This window comes from Bos javanicus, chromosome 17 (genome assembly GCF_032452875.1).
Source record: "Bos javanicus breed banteng chromosome 17, ARS-OSU_banteng_1.0, whole genome shotgun sequence".
NCBI classification, from domain to species: Eukaryota; Metazoa; Chordata; class Mammalia; order Artiodactyla; family Bovidae; genus Bos; species Bos javanicus.
In genome coordinates this window covers 61,112,884-61,126,586 of record NC_083884.1, presented here as the reverse complement: position 1 = coordinate 61,126,586, position 13,703 = coordinate 61,112,884, and the positions used below count along the sequence as shown (strand labels likewise).

General features: G+C 47.8%; 1 long non-coding RNA gene across 1 annotated transcript; it reads right to left on the bottom strand.

The window, feature by feature from the left end:
• Positions 1–2,164: 2,164 nt before the first annotated feature.
• LOC133228888 (uncharacterized) lies at positions 2,165–12,751 on the bottom strand. Its single transcript, XR_009730407.1, has 3 exons — positions 12,243–12,751; positions 3,516–3,912; positions 2,165–2,268 (listed from the first exon to the last, which is right to left on the bottom strand). It is a non-coding gene; the product is annotated as an uncharacterized LOC133228888 (long non-coding RNA).
• Positions 12,752–13,703: the final 952 nt, after the last annotated feature.

The following is a 13,703-nucleotide window of genomic DNA, read 5'->3' as shown; positions in this document are numbered from 1 at the left end:
CATTATAGGGGCTTCCCAGGTGGCTCAGTGGTAAAGAATCTGCCTGCTAATGCAAGGAGACACAGGTTCGATCCCTGGATCAGGAAGATCCCCTGGAGGAGAAAATGCCAAGCTAGTCCAGTATTCTTGTATGAAAAATGGACAGAGGAGACTGGTGGGCTACTGCCCATAGGGTAGCAAAGATTGGACATGACTGAGCACATTACTGGAGAAGGCAATGGCACCCCAATCCAGTACTCTTGCCTGGAAAATCCCATGGACAGAGGAGCCCGGTAAGCTACAGTCCATGGGGTGGCTAAGAGTTGGACATGACTGAGCGACTTCCCTTTCACTTTTCACTTTTATGCATTGGAGAAGGAAATGGCAACCCACTCCAGTGTTCTTGCCTGGAGAATCCCAGGGACGGGGGAGCCTGGTGGGCTGCCGTCTATGGGGTCGCACAGAGTCGGACACGACTGAAGCGACTTAGCAGCAGCAGCAGCAGGGCACATTACATTATTACTATTAACCGAAAACCAGAATTGAATTAGATTTCAGCAGTGTTCCCCCTCTCGTCCTTATTACTGCCCCAGGTCTATAAGTATTTGCTCCATTTTACAAAGGGTGGATGGAGTATTGGGGAACTGTGTTCGCCAACCCAGGCCTGTCCAAAGCCAGGCTGTGACCTGACCTTGCTGAGCGATCCTGGCGTTTGTAGTCTCAGCTGCTGGGGTAATGATGTGCTTGTAATTCAGTGCTATAGGAATTAGGCAAGGCTTCTTGGAAGAGGGAGATTAGAATTGGGCCTTAAGGACTGGGCAGGATTTGGAGGGGGTGGGGCACGGGATTCGTCATTGGTTCAGGCTGGAGACCTCCTATGTTCCCTGCTCCAGGGAGCACAATTTTAGACTCAGTAAGACTTAATAGCTGAGAAACCCTGAGCCTAGAAGCTTCAGACCTCCAGATCTTTGTGCTTCTGATCAAATTCAGCTGGCGATTCATCCATGTGGCTCAGATACAGGGTCTGCAAACCCTCCGCAAGCACGTTTGCTGTCGCTGACTGCCCAGCATGCATGGGGCGGTCCCTCCACCCTGATCCATCTTTTGAGATGGCCAAAGGCCACCCGTGAAACTCCCAACCCCGGGCATCCTCAACGTGGCTTGTCATAGCGGAAGAATATTTTATTGTGGTTTCAGTCCCACCCCTCATTTATCACAGAGGGCTTCTAACCACAGGCTCAGGCAGAAAATGGCCCACAAGACATGGGGTGTGGTTATATTAGTATCTCCTGGGATGCTCTTAAAGCATCCAGAGGCCTGGGCCCTGCTCCAGACCCAGTGAAATCTTTGTCTCCAGCAATGGGGCTTTGGCCTCTGAATTTTTACAATCTCCCAAATGACAGATCAAAGCCTGTTTGAGCCATGATGCTGGATATATTTCCCAAGATTACAGGAGTCTTTTCAAGGAGTGGTTAGGGAAGAGGCGCCTCCTTGAGTGTGCCATGTGGACTGGACCTCTGCTTGGTGTTATTCCTGTACTGCGGCACGCCTCTCACCGCTTTTCCCACGAAGGGTTTCCTACTGCAGGCAGAGCAAATATGTCACTTTACAAAAATATTTTTATTTGTTATTTGACTGCCCTGAGTCTAAGTTGTGGCATGTGGAATCTAGATCCCCGACCAGGGATTGAACCCTGGCCCCCTGCATTGGAGTCTGTCAACTGTGAATTGGCCCTTGCCAAGAGCATTTGCCAGCGACTGAACAACAAGGGCATTTGCCATCTGCCTTTGCAGAGATTGACCCTGTACTGCTGCAGCTGCTGACCTTCAGCGCCCCCTGAGGGGAATTTAGGGTGGAGAGTGAGGCACTCTGTGGTCCAGGGAACCTGGTGGAACAGGTTAGAGAACAGATATTCTCAGGAACTGATTTCATGATCCCAGTCTTTGCATCTCTTCAATGTCTAGAAAGTCACTAAATCCCTCATGGTGACATCAGTTCCTCGTGACTAGCAGAAAACCTTTTGTAAAGTAAGTGCTTGATTGCACTGAACTCCCCCTTCACCAAAGTCTTATATATGGACTTTCTCCCACCACCTTTTTGGAACAGTTCCTCAGAGCTATCTGAGGTGCCGGCTCCCAGGCTGCAGTCCTCATTTTGCCCCCAAATAAAAGTTAAGTCAAAACTCTCATGTTGTACATCTTTTTAAGGTCAACAAGTCCAGTGCGCAATCTCAGCCATTGGATCACCGGGGAAGTCCCAAACATGTATTGATGAAAAACTGCATCCCACCTATGGGACAAACAATGAGGATGAAATGATGGTGCTTTGCAGAGAGAATATAAAAGATTCAACTTTGCAAACGCCCTTCCACCCAAGTTAAGCTTGTTGTCAAGTGCGTGCCTGTAGAGTGCACAGTATGACTAATGCATGTAGTCATTTTGCCTCGTATTCAGGACACTTGGGCCCTGAATAAAAACTTCAAGGGCCCTATGCAGAGGGCTCAGTATGGAAATCGCATTCTCCCAAAAAGTAACATATACATTTGGTTACTAATAGTGTGGGCAAGAACCTTTAAGTACGTGGGCTTTCTGCATTGTTAAATACCTGATCTTTAGTTTTTAAATTATATCTATTAAATCAATTATGCAAATGTCTCAACATCTCTCCCTCTTCCCAAACCAAAGTGATATAACCTTTAAAAAGTCAATTAGTAAAATATCCTACTCACCTAATTCTGCTACCGCAAAAAAATTCACTGTTGATATCTTGGTGTGTATCTTTGTCTCCAGGGCAAAAAATCACCCCCATTAAGAATTGTTATGGGCTTCCCAGGTGACACTTGTGGTAAAGAACCCACCTGCCAATGCAGGAGACTTAAAAGACTCAGGTTCAATCCCTGGGTTGGGAAGATCCCCTGCAAGAGGGCATGGCAACCCACTCCAGTAATCTTGCCCAAAGAATCCCATGGACAGAGGAGCCTAGGGGGGCTAAAGTCCATGGGGTCACAAAGAGTGGGACACTACTGACGTGACAAAGCACACACATACACACAAGAACCACTATTCTGGGATTTCCCTGGTGGTCCAGTGGTTAAGAATCTGCACTCCCACTGCAGGGCAGCATGAGTTCAATCTCTATTTCGGGAACAAAGATCTTGCATGCTGTATGGAGTGGCAAAAAAATAAATATCTTAAAGATAACCACTATTCTACATTCAGCAATGCCTAAAGATCCACCTGAAGGCTGCCACTGGGCTCAGTGGGTAGGGGTCAAGAATGCTGTGAAATATCCTACAGTGTACATTCAGAACAGCCCAAAACAAAGACTTATCCAGTCCCCAACACCTCTAGTGCTGGGATGGAGAAACCTCATTCTAGATCTGTTCTGTGCACCTGGATGTGGGCATCTGCACTCTAACTCTTCTGAGTTCTGCTATTTTACACCTAATATTGAGGACATCTGTCTATTGTTCTGATGAATGCACATCCCATAGAGCATCGTAGAAAACTGGAAATAATCTCAGACCTATTACCTACATCTTTGCACATTTATCCACTGAATCCCAGTTGTCTGAGCTGTTGCAGATGTGTTCTTTGGATTCAAGAGACAGGACCCTGGAACACGGCTACCAGGAAAGCTGCTTCAGGTGGGCAGAACTGTCTGCCGCGTGGTTGTGTGTCTGCCCGCATGTGTACGCAGAGAGCCTTCCAGATCCTTTAGCCACCAGGGCTTTGGAGGAAACCTTCTCTCCAGAAGGGAAACCTGTGTGGAGGGCTCATTGCTGGAGCTTGCTCCCCGGTCCTGAGCCTGGAAGCGCACATGAGTCATGGCTTTGAAATCCACCTCGGATGCCAGCTGAAGAGAGAGGCTTTGCATAATCAAGTTGACAGATGAAGCCGGGCCTGCCCTGCTAGGGACAGGCTCATCTATATCCTGGGTTAAAAGAAATATTGCGTTTTTAAAGAGGAAAGAAACATATTTAAGAGATAAAGGCAGGGGGGGGGAAGAGAGAAGAGTTTTCTGGTCATTAATTATAATAAAACACAGGGGGAAAAATTCACTTTAAAGGCAGGCTAAAGCCCCATAATCTTCAAAGAGATAGAGGAGGCTCAGCTGCCCGGAGAAGAGAGAAACTTCTCTGGGGCAGACAGCATCATTTCTAACCAACTGCAAACAGCTAAAGCGAGGGCTGCAGCTGGTGGACTGACTTGGGCTGGGAACAAGCTTTCTTCCGGCCAAACTCGGTCAGCTGCTGCTCACTGGGTGCTGCGCTTCGGGATCCCACCGTGTGTTGCAGAAAGGGACTGGCTTCCCATCTACCCCAGGGTCGTCATGCCCCAGACATTCACCCCTGTTCTTTTGGGGTCTCAAACTCTTGCTCCCTGTCAGGATCTTGGTCTTCAGGGCAGAGTTCCCGTTGAAAGCCATCAGGTCATCACCGGGCAAGAACACAGACTCACTGTGGCCAGGCTTTGATCTCAAGACGCCCCTCTCCTGGCTTTTATGTCTCCATCCGGTCTTGGCCATGCAAGAATTCAGGCTCAGTGTTGCCAGGCCCTGCTCGTGAGAAGCCCAACTCCAGGTTTTTGTGTCCAGTTTCCCCGGTTTGCACAAGCCAAATGACATGCCTGCCCCTGATCAGAGCCCTGCTGTAACCAGTTGGCCAGTTGTTGAAGGTACTGGAAGCCTTACACCATCTTGAGGGAGGTGACTTCAGTTAACGCCAGGATATTAATGGCAGCGGCTTCCCAGGTGGCTCAGTGGCAAAGAATCTGCCTGCCAAAGCAGGAGACATGGGTTCAATCCCTGGGTGGGGAAGATCCCCTGGAGGAGGAAATGGCAACCCATTCCAGGATTCTTGCCTGCAAAATCCCACAGATGGAGGAGCCTGGAGGTCTACAGTCCACAGGGTCATGAGAGTTGGACATGACTGAGTGAGCATGCATGTATGCATTACTGGCAGAATATGGCTTTATTTATCCAGTGAACCCCTGGCTTGTTTCCCTAACCCATGGCATTGGAAGAACCCAAGAGTTTTATACAACTGGGGAGGGGACGAGATGGTACTGGATGAGGGAAAGACTTGGATACTTTTGGGGAATTAAATCTTCACTTCAGTCTCAATGTGCTGAGAAACATGTTTGCAGGCAGGGAGAATCAGGTTGTCCAGCAGGAACCAGTTCTGTAGAGGGGCTCATACCAAGAAGAGAGGTTATTTGCAAGAGTTTCGATGTTTTAAAAAACCCAACTTTCAAAAAAAAAACCAAAACAATCTAACTTTCCACTCATCCTTCTCTCCCCACCTCCTGAACGAAGAGATCTTGGATGACCCTGGAGGGGTGGGAAGATTCCTATCCCCAAACCCTCCTTCACACTCTGCCAAGCAGAGTTAGTTGCTCAGTCATGGCCAATTCTTTGCAATTCCATGGACTGTAGCCTGCCAAGAGACTCTGTCCATGGGATTATCCAGGCAAGAATACTGGAGTGGATTGCCATTTCTTCCTCCAGGGGATCTTCCCAAGTCATAGATCGAACCCAGGTCTACCCACTCCTAACACACACATTTCAGACTGCAAGTCAGGACTCACTCAGTTCAGTTCAGTCATTCAGTCGTGTCTGACTCTTTGTGACCCCATGAACTGCAGAACGGCAGGCCTCCCTGTCCATCACCAACTCCCAGAGTCTACTCAGACTCATGTCCATTGAGTCGGTGATGTCATCCAACCATCTCATCCTCTGTTGTCCCCTTCTCCTCCTGCCCTCAATCTTTCCCAGCATCAGGGTCTTTTCAAATGAGTCAGCTCTTTGCATCAGGTGGCCAAAGTACTGGAGTTTCAGCTTCAACATCAGTCCTTCCAATGAACACCCAGGACTGATCTTCTTTAGGATGGACGAGTTGGATCTCCTTGCAGTCCAAGAGACTCTCAAGAGTCTTCTCCAACACCACAGTTCAAAAGCATCAATTCTTCGGCGCTCAGCTTTCTTCACAGTCCAAAACCATAGCCTTGAGATGGACCTTTGTTGACAAAGTAATGTCTCTGCTTTTTAATATGCTGTCTAGGCTGGTCATAACTTTCCTTCCAAGGAGTAAGCGTCTTTTAATTTCATGGCTGCAATCACCATCTGCAGTGATTTTGGAGCCCTCCAAAATAAAGTCAGCCACTGTTTCTACCGTTTCCCCATCTATTTGCCATGAAGTGATGAGACAAGATGTTACGATCAGGACTCACTAGAGGACTTAAAACTCAGTGACTTGAGATGGGCTTTAAAAAGTGGTAGAGAAATCAGAATCCCTCCATATAATTGGACATCTTGGGTATTGCTCCAAGATACTTGTTACATATGCACACATGTATGGGAATGCTGGGGCCTGGAGGTGGCTTCCTACACACCTTTGCCCATCTTGTCCCAAGCCCACATTCAATGACTTCAAAATGATAATCTGACATTGGTCATGGTGGGAGCATTTACCGCACAGAAATTGGCAACCACACACATCAGAATGTTTTCCCCCCAGAGAGCTGGTTGTTTACACGTAACTAACGGCTCACTGCTCGGTGTTAAGGATGGGTGTTGAACTCTTCAATTAGGTAGTAACAAAGTCACATGTTGTCAGCTGTTTCCTGGGATTTGCATGCAGGTGGATTTTCATCCTGGGGAGAACCCTTAGCATTAGTACCTGTGGAAGCCAAGGAAGAAGGGTTGTGCTTCTCCTGGGAGAAACAGGACTGAAATGCAGTTGCAGAGGCCTCAGTGGACTCCATGGGGGAGATTTGGTTCAACTGTGAAAAGCCATCCCAGTTTCAAAGTGGAGAAGAGGTGAGCTTTGTGCTCTTCATAGACTAGCCATTTAAGGTAGACTGCCTCTGAGATGGTAGCAGATGTTAGGAGGAGGAGTTCTCTTTGGCCAGAAGCCAGTTCCTAGAGGACAATTGATCTGTGAGCTATTAGCAGTCCAAACTCAGAGCACCCAGGGGAATGTTTCCATTTGGAAAGGGGAGATCTGGGTGGCACACTGGGGCATCTACTACTTTAGCTGAAGTAGACATGCCACCATGGTGTGGAGGAACCTCAGAGAATGACCATGAGGCCCAGCTGTCCCAGCCATGGTCAACCTATAGCCAGTTGGTCCAGTACATGAGGGGCTTGTTAGGTAGCACTAGTGGTAAAGAATCCGCCTGCAATGCACGAGATGTAAGAGATGTAAGTTCAGTCTCTGGGTAGGGAGGATCCCATGGAGGAGGGTATGGCAACCCACTCCAATATTCTTGCCTGGAGGATCCCGTGGACAGAGGAACCTAGAGAGCTATAGTCCACAGGGTCGCAAAGAGTCAGACATGCTTGAAGCAACTGAGCATACACGCACGCCAATACATGAGAAAGCCCAGAGTTGCCCAGCTGATGAGAGATGCATGAGTGGGCCCAGCCAATACCAAAATACCCACCTAGCTGAGTCCCTAGACTCAGTAGAAATCATGCTTGAACCACAGAGTTGAGCTCAATAACCTGTATGAGGCCTTTCAGAAAAAAAGAATGGACATGATTCTGAAGGTAGTAGTGAGCCATAGAAGGTTGTTGAGCAAGAGTATTCCCCCCAAACACTGTCTTTTTGGAATCAAACTATTCCAATCAAGATTTTTTTTTTTTTGGCTGCAAGGAACATTCATTCAAGCCAGCTCACAATTTTAAAAAGTAGGGGGAGGGAGAGGGTTTTTTTTTTTTTTTTTTTTTAAGGTTGTGGATCTCAATCTCAAAAGGACAAGAAATGAAATGTCTGAACTTGATAGGAGTCAGAAGACATCAGTGACAGAGGCTACTTTCCATCTCCCTGTGTCCACATGGCCTTGCCCTCTTCGTCCCAGGTGGTCTGCTCCATCCTGTTCCTCTTTGAGAGAATAGAAACTGCCATCTTCAAATATCTGAATACCTACTGTGTGCAAGGCCAGGACTGCTTTGCTGATCATTACCTGTTTACTTTTTCATCACTTCTCTCCCTTTCTTCTGCTCAGCTCTGCATGTAAAGACAGCTGAAGACTTCCTGGGCTCCTTGGCAGCTGGCTTTGGTTTGGGTTCATCAATGGGAGCAGAGGAGATGGGGAGCCCAGGTTACTTCTCTCTGTTCCTTTCTCCCTCAGGTGTTATCCCGTCCTTATTTCCAGTCATCAGCCACTGATGGGGAAATCCAGTGCCTTTCCAGATTCAGCCCAATGGCTCCAATCAAAGGAAGAGGTAAGTCTACCTCTCCTGCCCTCCATGTTCCCCAGGAGGGGCCCCCACTATTGCTAATGCCTGAGTTGTCTTGCTAGAGAAAACAGGGTAAGTAACACTTTGAGTGCGTGTGTGTGTGTGCTCAGTCATGTCCAACATTGCAACCTCATAGATTATAGTCTGCCAGGTTCCTCTGTCCATGGGATTTCCCAGGCAAGAATACTAGAGTGGGTTAGGGGCTTTGAAATGGATTTTCTATATTAAATTATCTGCCATCTTCCCCCACTGCCCGGGACCTTGCAGATGGGTCTACCCTCTTAGGCCATGCAAGTGTACCTGGCACACACCCAAGGCACCTTTCACAAAAAATGTCCACTTTGACCTATTCTTTGCTATAGCTTTGAGTGCTGGGAACACAGCAGTGAACACAATGAAATCTCAGTCCTTGTGGGGCTCATGTTCCAAGCTCATATTCCCTATATTGGAGGGGACAGGTCAGCCAAACAAATGCAAATTTAGTTGGTGATAAGAGCTATGAAGAAAAATAAAGCAGGAACATGGGTGGAGGTGAGGGGGTGATGCATAGGGTATCAATTTAAAATATGCCTAGAAAAGGACTCATGACTAAAGACTTGAAACAAGCATACACCATGCTAGTATCTGGGGCAAGTTCTGCTGTTTGAATCAGTCAATGACCCCAACCTCTCTCACATTCTCATCTCCTGCCTCCACTGACTGGACTCCATAGGATGCAAAATAAGAGAGCGGAACCAGCACAGGAAGAAAGTGAAAGAGATCTAGTCCAGAGAGGACGTGGAGATACAGACATGGGGATTGATACCCAGTTGTCTAATAGCAGGACCTAGTGTGTAGGTCTGCGTATGTGTGTTTCACTTGACAACCACCCCCACCACACACACATACACAGAGCAGAGCCACAGTGGAGATACATCTCCTGGATCTCAAACAAACAAACAAACTTCCGTTCAGCTGCAGAAATGTGGTTCAGCTGACAGTTTGGGGGTCAGCCTTAACTTTCAAGCTGACTTCACGCTCTTCCTGGGCAGCATATTGGCAATGGCCCAGCAAGCTAGGGTAACTGGCCCTTTCTGGCTACTAGAAGCATCCTGCAGTCTTCGATCAAGCTCCCTGTTAGGTTAACTAATACTTCATCAGCTCTGTTTTGGAGACTGAGGCTCTCCCTGCCAATTCTTCTTCCCCCCTCTTCTTTCCCAGGCTTATCTGTGGTGTGACGGAAAATGGTTAACTGTCGGCTCTGACTTCGGTGCTTGCCAGATTTCTTTGGCATAAATACTTCTACCCCAACTAGTTTCAGCCTATCTGTTGGGCATTGCTGAACGAAGAGTTGGAAAGTGATGTCAGCCACAGCGTATGCCTGGGAATTGCCCTAAATAAGCCACTTTTCCCTTTCCACTGCATCTCTGCTTAACTTCCTGAAAGACCAAACTAACAAGACTTGAGAATTCTAGCTTACAAGGTTCTCTTCCTACATTCCATCTGTTCACAGGGCACAAACTCAAATATACCCTGAACCTGCCCACTTCCTTCATGCTGACTATCCCAGGGAGGATATAGGAAGACCAGGTAGCTTCACCCATGATGTTTTAAAATCTCATCTTGGGGCTTCCCTGGTTTGAGTGGTTTCTGGCTTCCCAGTGGTTGAGATGCCATGCTTCCATTGCAAGGGGCTGGGGTTCAATCCCTAATCCAGGAACTAAGATCCTACATGCCACACAGCCTAAAAAAAAAAAAAAAATTTCTTGAACTGAGTTTTAAAAAATGAAAATGCAACACACCACCTTTAAAAAATTTAATAAACTGAAAAAAACTCACCTTAATGCTTCTACTAGTTTCCCACTGGCCTAAAAAATAAAAGCTAAACTCCCTTCCCTAACCCACAAAGTTCCACACAATCCACTCCCTTTGTCTTTTCCAAACACATCCCCCAGCCACCCTCTGTCAGCCGTATTTGACTTTCCCACTGTATGACGACAAACCCAGTCACCTCTTACCCTCTACTCCTCTTTGTCCCCTTGACCTGAAATGCTCCTCACACCTTCTGTTGGCTTATCTGCCTTCCTCTTCTTCAGATCTCAGCCTGATCAGCTGCAAGAGGCCACCTCAGATATTTTCTTATTTGTCTGAAGATCTAGGGAGGCCAAGTAGGCTGGTGTGATGAAGTGAGGCTACATACTATTGGGTCAGGAAAACTGGGGCTATTTCTTGAAGATAGGCAATCCCATCTATAGTCTCTAGGTCTACAATCTCAGTACCTCAAACAGTGCTGGAACATAGCTGTTGCCTCAGTATTTGTGGGCTGAACAAATGAAGACTGCTAAAATGGTCCAAGCTGGAGTTCGTGGACTTGGAATGCTATGCAAGAACTCATCAACCCAAGTTTCCAAATGTAGCACGCATTCCCTATAGCCTCCTGGCCCACCCTGAAGTTCACCTGCAACATCAATGGACAGCTCTTTTCCCGTGGCCTTCCCACTTCTATTGTAAAAATTGTAAACAGTCCAGAAGTGTTGAGAAGTTAATACCCTGAGTGATCCTCTGAGCCAATAAAAGGGGTTAGTGGTTAAATGTCCCCAGCTTCCTTCTTAGAGAAGGATCCTGAGGTTTGGTCTAAGCAGTTTCATGAGAGGTTCCCAATAGGATAAACCCCAGTTTCCCAGAGTGGTCATCTTATTAACAGCCCCTTTAATGGAAGGTCATTCTAGAAAGCATAATGGAGTGGGGAAATATGACAGAGAAGGGAGGAAAATGTGATTGCAAAATGCAAATTCCTGTCTCAGTCCAGGACCCCTCAAACAGATCCTTTTGCTGACAAATTGGCTAAGCTTGTCCAGGCATGAGCCTGGTGTAAGGGAATGAACTCAAAGCCTTGCTGATTCAAGTCTCCGATGACATTGGTTCTAGAGCTGGTCATGGCAGTTGACTGAGTGGGGCAATCATTTCCCACACAGCCAAACCAGGTGTGCTCAGAAGCTCTGGAAGGTAAGGACCACTTTGATCCACTTAGCCCTGCCATCCTGGGCTGGAGATTGAAGAAGCCGCCTCCACCCTACACGTGGAAGCCTTCAGAGGCAAGTCTGGTGCCCGCAGATTTATAGGTTGCAATCTCCTGCCTTGATCCTGCTCCATTCACTTCCCGTGCCCTCCCTGCTCTGCATTCTCTACCTGCTCTGAAGTTATTGGGGCCTGGTGTGAATTTAGGGACAATAAAACCATCAAAGGCCTTGGTCCTGAGAACAATCAGTTGGGGAGTTTGCAATAAAGGAACATCCTGCCTGGGGAAGGTGTGAGACTTCAAGGCAAGCTGATGCGAGACCTCTGAAAGCGCCTTCTCTGGGGGAGTCTGGCAGGGTCCACACCTGGCATGGCTTACGGTACCATCTGGCCTGGAGACAGGCAGATGGACCTCATCAGCTGCCTTGAAAGTCCCTGATTCTCCAGGGTTCTGGGAGGAAGGTCTCCCCGTCCTTCTCAGGACATCCATTCCAGGTGTCAGCACACCTGGCAAGGCATCTGATTGAACTGAGTTTTCTAAAAAAGCTCCACCATGCCAAGTTCCCTGCACATTGACGTCACCTGCCAGCTTACCACCTAACCCTTGCTTCTCTCCAGTCTCTTGACTCACTCAGCCAAAGCTCTGGACTTTAGCCAAGTATGTGTGTGTACTGGGGATGCTGAAAACACGAAGTGGATGCCCAAGCAGTGCCCTTGGGAAGCTCCTGTTCTTGGAGAGAATAAGAATCAAAAAAGACAGGTCAAGTTACCTCCCTGTCAGGGATCAGTGAGAGCTGGGAAGCCTAACTGGGTAAGGGATAGAGGGCAGCAGGAGCCATCTTAGAGAGCCATCAGCTTGAAGTTTGCCTCCTTAGAAAGGCTTCCTGAATGCAGACAGGGAGTGAGCCATACAGGCATCTAGGAGAAATGAGTTCCCAGGGCAGAGGCTTGAAATAGGAGCATGCTTTGTATGTCCAAGGTCACCAATGAAATTGGTATGTCTGCTTTCTTCTCGCACTTACCCCCCACTCTTCGCTTGTGATGTCTTTTCAGACTCTCCCTTCAAGATCTTTCAACTGGCCAAATCTTCCAGGATCTTTAAGAACTCAGCTAAGATGCCACCTCCTCCAGGAAGCCCTCCTTGGCCCACCCCAACTCCAGATATCAGGGAGGTATCCCCTTTCATAGATCACATCAACTGTAGAGAGCTCCTTAACCCAAGGTCATGTTCTTGTATATGTAGCTCACAACCAGGGACAAACCTGTGCAGGGGTATAAAGGCCAGACCATCCCAGGATACCTCACAATGGCCATTCTAGAGCCAGGGCCCCCATGGGATTGGCTGACCCTGAAATTGGTTCCCAGTGGAGATCAATTCTCCCTCCTTCCCAGGGGTTGATCCCAAGGTCACCCTCTAAACAAGGGTCCCCAACCTCTGGGATCTAATGTCTAATGATCCGAGATGGATCTGATGTAATAATAGAGAATAAAAGTACATAATACATGCAATGTGCTTGAATCATCCTGAGACCATCCCCCTCACCCTAGTCCAAGGAAAATTTTCTTTCACGAAAGTAGTACCTGGTGCCAAAACAGTTGGGGATGGCTGGATGCTCTAAACCTCACTTCAGTCCATTTTGTAGGAAACTCAGCCTGTGATATTCTGATGTTATTTGTCCCAATCCTTGGTAAATAGTAGCACCCATGAAGAAGTAGACAGTTGCAGCCTCCATAAGGGTTTACGCAGCATCTGGCATGCTAGGCAGTCTGATAAGGACTTGATGTGAGATTTGCAAAGAGTGTTTGGAGTTAGGTAACTTTACTCCCACTTTATAGATCGAGGGGAAAAGGAATCAAGTAGCTAGTCCAACGTTTCCTAGCAATACAAGAGGCAAGTTAAGGGTGCTTCCCAGGTCGCACTAGTGGTAAAGAACCTGTTCGCCAATGCAGGAAACATAAGAGACGAAGGTTTGACCCCTGGGTTGGGAAGATCCCCTGGAGAAGGAAATGGCAACCCACTCCAGTATTCTTGCCTGGAAAATCCCATGGACAGAGGAGCCCGACAGGCTTACAGCCCTTGGGACCACAAAGAGTCAGAGATAACTAAGCGACTGAGCACAAGCAGCCCATTCAATCAACAAACAGCCAATGCAGGAGACACAGGTTCGATCCTCTAGGATCCCACATGCTGAGGAGCAACTAAGCCCACGTGCCACAACTATTGAGCCTTGGCTCCAGAGCCCGGGAGCCACAACTACTGAAGCCTGTGTTCCCTAGCGCTCATCCTCCACAGCAAGAGAAAGCACCGCAATGCGAAGCCTGAGCGCCACGCTAGACAGGAGCCCCCACTTGTTGCAACGAGAGAAAAGAGCCTGCTCGACAGTGAAGACCCAGCACAGCCAAAAAAAAAAAAAAAAGTTAAGAGTTTCTAGGGGCTTAAAAAAAGGCAGCAAGCTAGGGTCTCACACTAAACCCATCTCCTC